The sequence below is a fragment of the Cupressus sempervirens genome, chromosome 5 (assembly GCF_028749045.1).
Source record: "Cupressus sempervirens isolate cs-2001-9-10 chromosome 5, ASM2874904v1, whole genome shotgun sequence".
Lineage (NCBI taxonomy): Eukaryota > Viridiplantae > Streptophyta > Pinopsida > Cupressales > Cupressaceae > Cupressus > Cupressus sempervirens.
Window position 1 is genome coordinate 360,277,737 of NC_143122.1, and position 13,560 is coordinate 360,291,296.

The 13,560-nt window shown below is 33.0% G+C and overlaps 1 protein-coding gene across 2 annotated transcripts in view; it reads right to left on the minus strand.

Moving 5' to 3' along the window:
* The window catches only part of EMB1974 (NHL domain-containing protein), a 230,278-nt gene that overhangs the window by 83,200 nt on the left and 133,518 nt on the right, over positions 1 to 13,560 (minus strand). The gene's annotated exons all lie outside the window — the stretch shown is intronic.

Consider the following 13,560-nt stretch of genomic DNA (forward strand, 5'->3'; position numbering starts at 1 on the left):
TTAGTATCACTTATGCATTGTGTTATGAGAGTGATTGTTGTTAGCATTTTGTGTTATATCATAATTATAATTACAAAGATAGAGATGATGGGTGTCTCATACTTTGATATGTTATATGCATCTTTTTTCCAAGCATGACAACATGTTGATATATTAGCTCAATTTTGCTATGATCTTTATTATTGGATTTGAGCAGCACATTGAACATGCAATGCTTATACAAGTGCATGGTGAATGGAAGGTATGAGGATGAGAATATCATGTATTTCACTAACCATATCATTGAAATGATAATCTTACTAAAGTACATTAAATGACCATTAAAAAAAGAAAAATATAGTAATAACAGTCTAAAGACTAATACCCTCCCCCTTAACCGCCATTATATCAACTACACCAGGTTGGCTCCTATACTTTACAAACCCATCTGAGCTGAGAGACTTGGTGAGGATATCTGCAGTCTAGTTCTTAGTTGGAACTTGTTGCAACATCACAGTTTCATCTCCAACAAGCTTTATGATGAAACGACAATGAAATTCTACATGTTCAATTCGCTCAAGGAAGACTGGATTCTTCGCAAGTTTCAGCACCCCCTTATTGTCACAAAACAAGGGTGGAGGCATTGGTCAAGACATTTTCATATCAAAAGCAGCCATACTGCCTCACGTGGTACTTTAACAATACACTGATATTCTGCTTCAGTCAAGGAAAGAAAAAGAATATCAAAAAACCCACCATCCATGATCTTTTGTGAAAAATTTATCTGCAAATCCTCCCCCCATGACTTTTTCTGGGAACAAATAAAAGAAAACCCTCCCTCCATGAGAAAACATGGAACCCATGAACATGGCAAATAAAACCTCCAGAAAATGCATTTCTAAGACAAAAGCCTCCTGCTCAGTAGAAAACCTTTGAAATCTGCATAGAAAACCTTGAAATCTTCAAAGTTTTGAAATCTCGAAAACTCTCACTTTTTTAAACTTTGATTTTGTTGATTTAATAGGATCGCTGCAGATGTAATTGAATTGCCTTCTTGGTATATTCTTTCCAAAGACAACGATCTTTTATTTACATTAGAAAAAGAATCAAGAGTAGACATGTCCCATGTCCATTCATTAATACAATGATTATTATTATATATATATATATATATAGTATTAATTTCTCTAATATAATAACACATGATTATATAAATATATAATTTCTCACATGATAATATATATATATCATACACATACACACACACATATATAGATATATCTACACCTTAGTCTCATAGATTATCCAACTAAAGCTACCAAATATCAACACTCCCTCTTAGCAAAGGAGGATAAACATAAGACGGATATTACACCATCGGTAATATTAGGAATGGCAAATTTTTAGGATATCTTTGATCAGAAGATATCCACCATTTTGATATCACTGGTATTGGTCTTCCAGAATATCAACATATGATATTCACCAGTACTCTTAAGTAACATTTTGGTATTGCATTTGATATATATATATATATATATATCACACACACATATATATAGATATATCTACACTTTAGTCTCATAGATTATCCAACTGAAGCTATCAAACATCAACACTCACTCTTAGCTAGGGAGGATAAACATAAGATAGATATTACACCATTGGTAATATTAGGAATGGCAAATTTTGAGGATATCTTTGATCAGAAGATATCCACCATTTTGATATCATTGGTATTGGTCTTCCAGAATATCAACATATGATATTCACAATACTCTTAAGTAACATTTTGATATTGCATTTGATATCATAAGTATTGTTCTTCTAGAATACATGATATTCACCAATTACTCAGTATTGATCTTCCAAAATGTTGAGTAACATGGATCTTTTCTACAAATGTAATAATATGACCATTGTGATAGATATATTCAAAATGCAGATTTGGATCTCATATAAATATGAGGACAAGAGACATGTCTCCAAGGTTTAATCATCATTTAATTTATACATATATTTCATAATAATAATTAGTATATATATATATATATATATATATATATATATATATATATATATATATATATATATATATATATATATATATATATGTGTGTGTGTGTGTGTGTATGTATGTATATATATATATATATATATGTATATATATATATGTATGTATGTATGTATATATATATATATATGTATGTATGTATGTATATATATATATGTATGTATGTATGTATATATATATATGTATGTATGTATGTATATATATATATATGTATGTATGTATGTATATATATGTATGTATGTATGTATGTATATGTATGTATGTATGTATGTATGTATGTATATATATGTATGCATATATATATATATATATATATATATATATATGTATATATATATTAATATATGTATATGTATTATATATAATATAATATATATTTATGTATTATATATACTATAATATGAATATTATATACTATATATAATAATATATATTATTAATACTTGAATACGCATGTACATATAGAAAATGATGACTTACCAAAATAACAACGTATCTCAGATCGAATTTATCCGATTGAAGCTACAACTTTAACACTCCCTCTTAGCTAGGGAGGATTTGTAGAACACCTTGTGCTCTCAAGTATATGAAAAGATATCGACTTAGTATGATATTCCTGGAATGACATATATAAGGATATCAACATAAATCCATCAACACACATATATATATTAACATATATTACAAATGGAATTTGCTTCAATTCACTATGAGGCTAAATTTCTCAACACTCCCTCTTTAGCAAAGAGAGAATCTCAACAATTATAATACAAGACTTGAATACGACCTTCAGTGTAGTTTATGATAGATTTTAGTAAGGCCCCTTCTCTAGTGCCCTAATTATAAATCTTAATAAAACGAATGTGATTAGGAGATAGAACGAGTTAGGAGGTAAGATGACATGTTTCAATCTTTTGTGGTTGGGATGTGGATTATATATTGTTATCCATACATCTTATCATAGAATGATGGTAAGATGGTTCTAGGATTTATGTATGTCATGATGGATATTTTCTTTATCAATAATGAATCATGAGATTTTATTTGAGACTGATATAGATTTTAGTTATTGCTACGTTAAATACCCTATTCGGTTGCATTAGGTTGATAAGTTAAGACCTTGTGAAATAAAGGCTCGAGATGTCCTAGCCTAGAAACCATGTCGATGGATTCATGGTATTTTATGATCTATTAGGATGATTGATTTAGATGGCTATTATGGAAGGATGATTCAACTTTCGCCTAGTGAGAATTATTAATAATTATAGACAGAAATTGTTATTAAAGTTGGAAAAGTGTTTGCACGGTAGAACCAAGGTATGATGTAAAGGTAATGAGTCAATTATTGTGTGAGTAGTGAGATGATAAACTAATATGTTGATGTTTCATGTGGATTGATTATAATGACCAATAAGATGTAATGGATTTATGTAATGGCCGATTTTGAACCTAACTCGACATGATTATGCAAGCATCCTGATTACTTGACATAATTGATTTTTAGGACATACACCTTATGATGTGTCATCTCATAATGATAATGGGATAATATTAGTAATCTCACTATGTTTAATTGAATCAAAAGATACTAGATGTAATGTTTACATTTTGGGTGAATTTCACATATGTTTTGTACTAGGACCTATGTTATATGCTTTGATGATTTGATAGATATGGTTTCAGCATTTCATTGTTATGATACAAAATGAATCATGATGATATTCAGAATGTTAATTTGGTGATGTTAAGTAGGAATTAATGTTGTTATGCAGGTTATGATATTTTCATATTTCATATGTAATGTCCCCTTCTCCGCGCTAGACCCTTCTAGCACCTTGTTGGTCTATCTTTCCATCCGGATAGGCTAACGGCATTAATTTAAAGGATGTCAACCAGTCACAGGAATTTATTTGGTTTCGTTCTGGCAGATATCAAAGTTTGAGGAGCTTTTCTATAGTTAAGTCACTTTATCTTGTAAAGTTGATTTATAATGTTACTTTATGATGTAAAGTCATTTTATAACAAAAGCAACTTAAGTAACCAAAAGACAATATTGGTTTTTTATCTCACATTGCCTCATTGTTTGTTCTCTCCCTCATATCGAGGTTATAAAACCAATGGGCTTTCTTGGGATTGTCACCATGAAATATAATATTATTCAAATGACAGGTTGCTTAAATGTGACTGGTTGTTCTTGAGGACGAAACCCCTTGAGGCATATTTGAGAAGTTGGACATAGCCCCAACATCTCATTGAAGTTTCCACTCAAATTCAGGTAGGGAGTTGGCAAGGTGAAAAGATTGTTTCAGTTGGCTCCACATTTAGAAGTAAGTCCGTTAAATGATTATAAGCATTTGCGAGCTTTGGTAATTGTTTCAGTTGGCTCCACATTTAGAAGTAAGTCTGTTAAATGATTATAAGCATTTGCGAGCTTTGGTAATAGCTGCAAATCACTTGATCCATCTTCAATACATCTGGAAACCAAGGGAAGTAAGTTACAGCAGTTAGTGGAAGGTTGTGAAGTCTATAATCAGTGTGAATAATCTGGAGAGGTAACTGGGAAGGACACAAACACTTCTTGCAGCAGTCCATGGCCCTTACTGTGATTAGTTGACATGAGTGCCAAAACCCAACAGTCTTGGACCCACGAGTCATCTTTCTCAGCATGGTGACTAGTAAATAGCCGCAGGTGTATTTGCAAGACTCGCGGTCAGGTCTCTTGGACCTGCAATATCCTAATTGGGCCTACGATTTGTCTATGAAGGACAGCGTTTCACCTCTTCAACCGGCGGTTAAGTTTCCAAGGTTTGCCAATATATACCAATGTGGAACAAGGGGACTATGAACTATTTCCCTCGGCCCTGTAGTCAACAGATTTGAGACCAGTTCGATCACAAGGATTGAAAGTATTGACAGTCAACGATGAACAGAAAAATCTGCATATACAAACATGTTCTACTTATCAATTAATACCTTGCACCTTGATTGTTAAAAATTTATATTTATTGTTCAGGTTTTTAATGCATTATATGAGATTTCCAAATATTCACATTATTGCATATTGTCACTAGCATTACGTGGGAAATAGTTGAACACTTGTTTGGTTTAATTGCACCATTCTCGTCACTGTTTTTTGCATTTGATATGTTGTGTCCATTATTCCTTGAGTTTGATTTCTTACATCATATGACAATGTTTAGAGGGGAAAGTTAAATTGTGATCATTATTATGCATGTTTAATGTTAATGCAGTTATGTAGTCTTAATCTGTTATGCATAAATATTCATGTACCTTTATATGAATTTTGGTTGGATTATTGATGCTCGAGTTTAATGTGCAAGAAATTAACCATGGAACTAACCAAGGAATTAGGGCTCAAACCCATGTGAATACGACATAGCTAAGGTTGAATTTGAGGAAAGATTCGAACCCTGTTGTAATGTGTTTTATTTTGTAATGTGAATGGTAGGTGTGTAATAGTTTGAATTCTTGTATTATTAGAGACAAGTTGCTGTAGATGTAATGTGTTGTTTTTTGTGTCACTAGACAATTGTGTTTTCCATGTGGAGATGACTTGTCATTTAGGGTTTTGGGCAAAAGTAACCTAACCTAAACCTAACCCCAATATAGTACCCAAGTTGACCTCATATTGAAAGATGTTAGGATAAGTCCCTATCCATTTGAATTTTGAATTCCAACTTCCCATTAACTTTTAGGGATCAAAAAGTGGTCCTAGGGGGTTATTTTGGTGAAAAATAAGTGCTGACATGATAGTAGTATAGGTTGGGGGTCTAAATGTAACCTTTAGTAGACCTAGATGACTTTGGAGACCATCCGAACAAGTCACTTTCATAAAATTTCGAAATTGGATTGTTCACATGTTTTCTTCCACCACCTCCTATTTGGTCAAGGCTGCAATTTTAGAAAGGGGCAAGGATGCAAGAAAAGGGAGGCTTCTTGTTAGGGCCAATTTTAGCTAGTGGGAAATCAAAGGACTTGGGGGAAAATTAGTGAGCTGTCTACCCACTCTCTAACTTTAGAGATTCTTAGGGTTTTGAAGATTTGGGAGGAAAGGAAAGGGAGCTCATCCTCAACTTTTCACTACCATTACAAAGGACCAAGGTTGCTGCTTCTTGCCCGTGGAGTTTTGTTTTCTTCATTTTGAAGATAGATAATTGTGTTGCATTCATGAGCATGCAGGAAATGAGAATGCATTTCAAGTAGATTGTATTGTGTTAAATTGCATTATGTTGTGTTGTGAAGTGTGTGGAGATTGGTTGCATTACTTTCTTACTCCTTGGTTGCTTTATTTTGTTATGAGTGTTGTTAAGGGTGTGAAGACTTCACTCGCCCTTTGGGAAGGGAAGAGAAGTCTTGGGTGAAGGGCTTAGTTGAGATTGACAATGTAGTTGAGAACCTTGAAGTATAGGCTCCATTGTATGCCATAATCATTCATATCTTGCTTTGGGAGTGATAAGGGTGTTGAATCTACAGCCCAAAAATGCATGCATGAAGATAACCAGCAATAAGCAGAAGACAAAACTGAAACAAGGAACACCAGAAATATCCTGGGAAAACCCTTCTAAAATGAAGGGAAAAACCCAGCCACACAACAAAACATATCTTTATTGATAATGAAATTCGAGTGTACAATATCCTTTGCATGATGCAAATATATAACAATAGGAGACTCTTCACATGATAACCGAAAGGTCTCTTGAGATTCCTATAACTCCTATAATTAATTATGACTCTTCAAATATTCATGCCTCAATGCATGAGAATGACATATCATTTACATTTAATATTACAAATTAAAACTTAAGTGTCTTTTTCGGCTGAACGTAACAATAACAGTAATAACGTTCATATTTCCAAAGATAAAGATCTCTATCGCAGCTACCATCTTCAACACTCCCTCTTAGCCAAAGAGAGATCTTTAGCTAAACAATCACACAAGACTACAACCAAAATGTTAACGATGAAATTTTATCCCATATATCTTATTAGATTCATGAAAAACTATAACAATCAATCATATTCATGGAATCACTCAACATGAAACCTTGTAACAATTAATCACATTCATGGAATCTCTCAACATGAAAACTTGTAACAATTAATCACATTCATGGAATCTCTCAACATGAAAAACCTTTAACAATTACTCATATTCATGGAATCACTCAACATGAAACCCAGTAACAATTAATCACATTCATAGAATCTCTCAACATAAAAACCTATAACAATTACTCATATTCTTGAAATCACTCAACATGAAAAGATTTGTAAGACTCGGCTAAGCCTTTTGTCACGGACTCTCTCAACGTGAATTGTCATGGAATCTCTCAACATGACATCCAACTCCCATCACAGAATCTCTCAACGTGATGACATCATGGACTCTCTCAACATGATGTTCACTATCGCATAGTGAAAGAGTTATTATAGCTGATCTTACAATCTCATTTATTCATACAAGAATATACATAACAAAATAAGACTTAGTTCCATTTAAGTCAAATTTTACAAATCCTATAAGTATCACAAGCATATGTGAGAGTGGTGGGGATTCCATAAGTACTCCCTCTTAATTATGTAGCCTCCCTCTGAAGCTAAAACATCTCCCTCTTAATCATTGCTTTTCTCCTGCAATGAAAGTAGATATTAATGACAATAGGAATCAATATTAGAATATTCACTATTCCTAGTGAAATGACAACTCAAAAATAAGTTGCAAGAAAAACACCATGCATGTCATCAAGAGATAAATTTCTTTAGCAAATTCCATTATAATCCTAAAAGAATAATCTGAGGGATTCTTCTTTCAGCTAGGACAGCCCTCTCATTGCCAAAAATGGTTTCCTCGAGTATCCATCCTTAAAAAATTAAAATCAGAGGTCACAAAACTCAAAGTTTAACACAGAAATACTCATAAACTACTCGTCAATATTTGATCATTTTAAAATTTGATGACTGTAAGCAAATATCACAAAAGAATATGCAGGAAACCGCCCTCTGAATGCTTAAATCTCCTTCTCAAGCTCAATATCTCCCCTTGATCTCTAATTCATATCTTGATGCACCCTGCAATCAAAAATTTAAACATACTTCCCAAATATAAAAGTCAGAATACTTATCTATTTGAAGAATAATCATCTTGATCTTGATGAATAATCATTCTAGATTAGCGTCCTTAGTTCCATTGGCAACACTCTCTTCTCTAAGCATTTCTTGATGGATATTATAAACGCGCATTTTATGATCAACTGAGCCAGTAACAAGGAAGCGCTCCTCAGGGTCCATACAAATAGACCAGATTTCACTGTGATGACCAGAAATAATTTGCATGCAGTATTCAGCATCAAGATCCCAAACCTAAATTAAATTATCCTTGGAAGAACTTACAAGCCTTTTGTCACCTTCAAGAAAAACAAGATCCGTCACCTAATCTCAATGACCGCGAAGACGGAAAAGTCTGCATCTTTGCTTCCAAATGCAAGCAACCTGTTTTGCTATAACATAGCACAGTAGTGGCTCCTTTATGCCCGTTTAAAGTAGTTTCACATGTACCTTTAACTGTATCCCATATTCTTATATTGCCATCAACATATCCACTAGCAACTGTAGAGTTGGAAAAAGGCATGCAGACAATAGAAGTAACAGCAGGTAGTGCCCCCTTGTTTGCACTCGAAAACCTTGAGGTGCCAAAAATGGATGAAGCACACGAAGAGGGATATTTCTCCACAAAACCACTGATTCTATCAATCGCTTGAAACTTTGCATGCATAGAAATGAAGACATGCACCCGATGAAAAAAACAAAGATATACGGCCAGACCGTTGAAAGATTTAAACACAGGAAGAGTACAAAGATGCATAAAAGGCATGTACAAATCGTGAAGACTTTCCTACCAAAATGAATACATGTGAGATATCGCTCAAGCAAACATCTTCAGAATCAGCGTAATATTAAACTTGAAAGGAAGACCATGAAAAGCACAAATTCGAGAATCGAATCTTGTCTAGGGAGGATTTCCTGACTCAGCGGAAATGAATATGACTAAGAACCTCCAATTGTTGAGAATCACACAGGAATTAAAAGAAAATTTTCCTTAATTTCTTCAGGAAATGACTATAAGTGATTATCTTGCACGAATACAAGACATACTTAACACGATCTCTTTCTTTTCACAGGTGGAGTATGAAATGGAGGCCTTAAAAGATCATTGTGAAAGACAAATTGAATCTGATAACAGATCAAAGGTAAGAATACTTGAGTAGAATGCCATGTAGCCAACCGCATAAACCTAATAATAAAGAAGTGAAGTGAAGGTGAAGCGATGCAATAACAAAAAATAAAAAATAAATTAAAAATAAGAGCAATACAAAACACTCGAGTCAAAGGATGAAAAACCAACTACACTTGAGTTCTATCTCACACAAAATGCATCCTTCTAAAGCGACGAAAATAAATCCATTGAAGTTACATCCAATAACAATTTAAAATAAAATAAAATAAGACAATCGATATTCAACAAATATAAATCTAAATCCTTAAATCTTTGATGTTTTTAATCTCAATATGCAAACAAAATAAAAACCACAGCTGCTCTTCTAAATCAGCTGTTCCAAAACATCCAACCAATAATATCATAACCTTCATTCATTATATATATATATATATATATATATATATATATATATATATATATATATATATATATATATAATATGCAAATAAAATTGGAATCATCACAAATAGACAATCTATATAAATTTAACACTCCTATATTGATGATATCAGGGCTCTGATACCGTGTTGAATCTACAGCCCAGAAATGCATGCATGAAGATAACCAGCAATAAGCAGAAGACAAAACTGAAACAAGGAACACCAGAAATATCCTGAGAAAATCCTTCTAGAATGAAGGGAAAAACCCATCCACACAACAAAACATATCTTTATTGATAATGAAATTTGAGTGTACAATAACCTTTGCATGATGCAAATATATAACAATAGGAGACTCTTCACATGATAACCAAAAGGTCTCTTGAGATTCCTATAACTCCTATAATTAATTATGACTCTTCAAATATTCATGCCTCAATGCATGAGAATGACACATGTCATTTACATTTAATATTACAAATTAAAACTTAAGTGTCTTTTTCAGCTGAACATAACAATAACAGTAATAACATTCATATTTCCAAAGATAAAGATCTCCATCGCAGCTATCATCTTCAACAAAGGGAAGTATGGTGGAGAGAGGAAGTTTATGGAGTATGGGCTCCAAGAAAGCTATGGTTGATGATAGTGTATTTGGGTATTTATTGTGAAGAGGAGGATGATTGGAAAAGCCCTGAAAGGGCATGGAAATTGTTGTTTGTGAAAGCCCCCGAAAGGGCATGGAAATTGTTGATTGTGAAAGCCCCAAAAAGGCGTGGAAATTGTTTATTGCAGATATTGTTTGATATGGCAAGTCCCCTCTTTGAAAAGCCCACCTTCACTCTATGTTCATGGTTCCATTTGTGAACCATTGGGAAAATACCTTGGGATGGAATTGTTTAAGTGTTGCATTGTGATGTTTATGCATTTGCAAGATTGTATGTTGTATCCCGTTTGAGCCTTATTCCCCTAGCTCGAGGGTGGTCTCTTTAGAGGCCTGTGGTTGGGAAGAGAGTCTCCATGGTTCATATTGTTTATTTTTGATGTATTTGCAGATTTTATGCTCAATGGATCAATGGAAAAGCTTGGAGATGCTCATTGTATTTATGTAGTATTGAGAAGGAAGCTGGTCATTTGTGTATTGCATTTGAAATGGAGATTCCTTTCCCCATATTGTTGCATTGCATGATTCCATGGTATAAGTGAAAAATTTTGCGAAAAGATCATGTGCATTTAGTCATAGTTGTATGGTAAATATTGGCAAGGAGATATAGACATTGTTGCTTCATGAAAATATATTGTTGCAATGTATTCTTAAATCACTTAAAAAGTCAATTTAATGTATTCAATAGTTCTTCAGTTGGGAGGGAATGTATTTGAAGTTTATTGCAAATTTGGTTGATTGGCAATAATGCACATGTAATAGGAAGAAACTGCAGGTGATGCTTGCTATTGGGAAATTGAAATGAATGATTTATTCTTTCAAAGCATAAACTTTCATTGTGATTCAAGGTCAAATACAAATAGAAATGTGGTAAAATTGATTCTATAGATATCCGTCAATAGATCCAATCTATTGATTCAATAAGATCATAACCATGATTTCTAGTGTTTCCAATAGACTCATCAATCTAGACATATGGTAATATCAAACTAACTATCAACCAAGATTCATGTCATAATACATTAAAGAGAAGTAAACCTAGCAGAAGTCATAGCATAAGATTACATAAAACAAATAAGCCTGGAAATGCATGTCAAACTCTTTGGAAAATGTATGGGGAGTGAGAAATAATCCACTCCCCAATTACAAACCAATAAAATATTAAGGGAATATTCCTTGATACTCCCTTAGTAAGAAACCAATAAAATAGGATTAGTTATAGGTTATAACATAGATGAATATAATTCATATGCACCTCATGATTATTCGTAGGGAACAAGTCACCATCAAATACATTATATTAAATATTCCCTTCGATTTCATTCAATGAAAAGGGACTGCATATATTATAATAATAACCAAAAGAATAATATATTGAGCAAGTTGAAAAGAGATAACAAAGCACAAAAAGAGCTGGTCTAAGTCATGCATGTTTCACCTTCCTAAGCACCCATCCAATTCAGAAGTGGCATTCACAATTGGTTAATAAAAAAAACCAAGCACATATTAAAGCCATTCAATGTGGAGAGAGAGACCTTGGGGTTGGAGGACCTCTCTCCACCCAAGGAGTGGGCGCTCTGCCCAAGGAAAGTACTCGCCTCCACCTTCAGCCAAAACCTTAATTCATGCGCCTCCTTCACATCAAGGACATGTACACTACGATGGCTCAGCTTGTAAAGCGCCAACTCCACTCACGCCTCCCAAGGGGTACGTAAGACTAGTACAGAAAGGGTGGGTGTTGGGCTAGTCACTTAGGGCAAGGGGGTCACATTAGGCTAGAATTGTAGAGGATAACATATTTTATCTGAACTTGAGATTAGTCGGAGTTTGGGAGAGTATTTAGGATAAAGTAGTATGAATAGAATTAATCGGAGATTAGTTAGAAAAGAGTGGGTGTAAAAGTGATTAGAATTTAGATTAGTTTATTATTTTGTGATGGATTAGAATTTTAGTTAATGGTAAATAGTTTTTAGAATAGGTTAGTAAGTTAATAAATGAATAACAATAAATGGATAGTAACAAGTTGATAGACTACTAGTGATTAGTAAATAGATATAAGAAAAACATAGTTGGTTAGTAATAGATTTTAAATTTGTAATTAGTGAACAATGTTATTGTTAGTTCGTAAATTGTAGATTAAATGGGTTAGCCAATATTATAGTAGTTTGTGTAGTTGGCATAACTATGGGTTAGTGATTATTTGTATTAACACAATTACAATGTGATGTCGTTATATATATCTTATATTATGAAATACATGCTAACTCTAAACAATTTAATCATTCTATAATTAATGGTAAAGCATAGGATGTATCAAACATTGTAATGGAAATGAAGTAAAAAGATATTATTAAATGAGTATCCTATGAACATAACATTTTTATATAATCGTAGTGATCTATTGTTAGTAGTGACATGGTTAGTGATAGTAAAAATGTTAGTCAATCATGGTAATTAGACTGAGAAGTTTAGTTAGTATAATTTCAATTTAGTTTTCTATTATATATAGATATATCTTAGTGGTTGATTTGTAAATGGTTGATTATTAGCTACAACTCGTAGTATGTTAGTTAGCTAGATATCATTCGACATACTACATTAACTAGGAATAAGTGGTTCTAGAGTGGATTTGATATGAGAAAATTAAATGAATAAGATAAGACCTTACTATCATAAGTAGACACAACATCCTGGATGTTAGAAATATTAGTAACTAAATCAACTACATCATAACTTGAGGGAAGGTAAGTTACTCGAGTTCAATATTCTAGTTCATACCTAGTAGGATGCCCTGACATGATGTTTAGTAATCCCTAATATATACTAACATCGAAAACTTATAAGATTTGAGTTCTTCTCGTGGTTGTATCCACTAATCCCTCGTAAATTAGAGTAGAAACTTCCACCGCCCTACTCAATATTATTTCGGTTAAGGTTTAAAAGAATGTTGCAACCTCGCAAGGTTAGTCAACTATTCCAAACTCCTAGTCATTCGATGACCTAGTTGATAATGTGTAGTTCCTTATCGAAATTCCTAAGTTTTATCTTCAAAAAAAAAATTGTAGTTGTGTTTTTGCCTGGTAAATTTGAGCTTGACATTAAGTTATGGTGTCCGGCAAGATCCAGCCCAAAAAACCATAACAAATTGATTTTTGTGGTGTCCAGC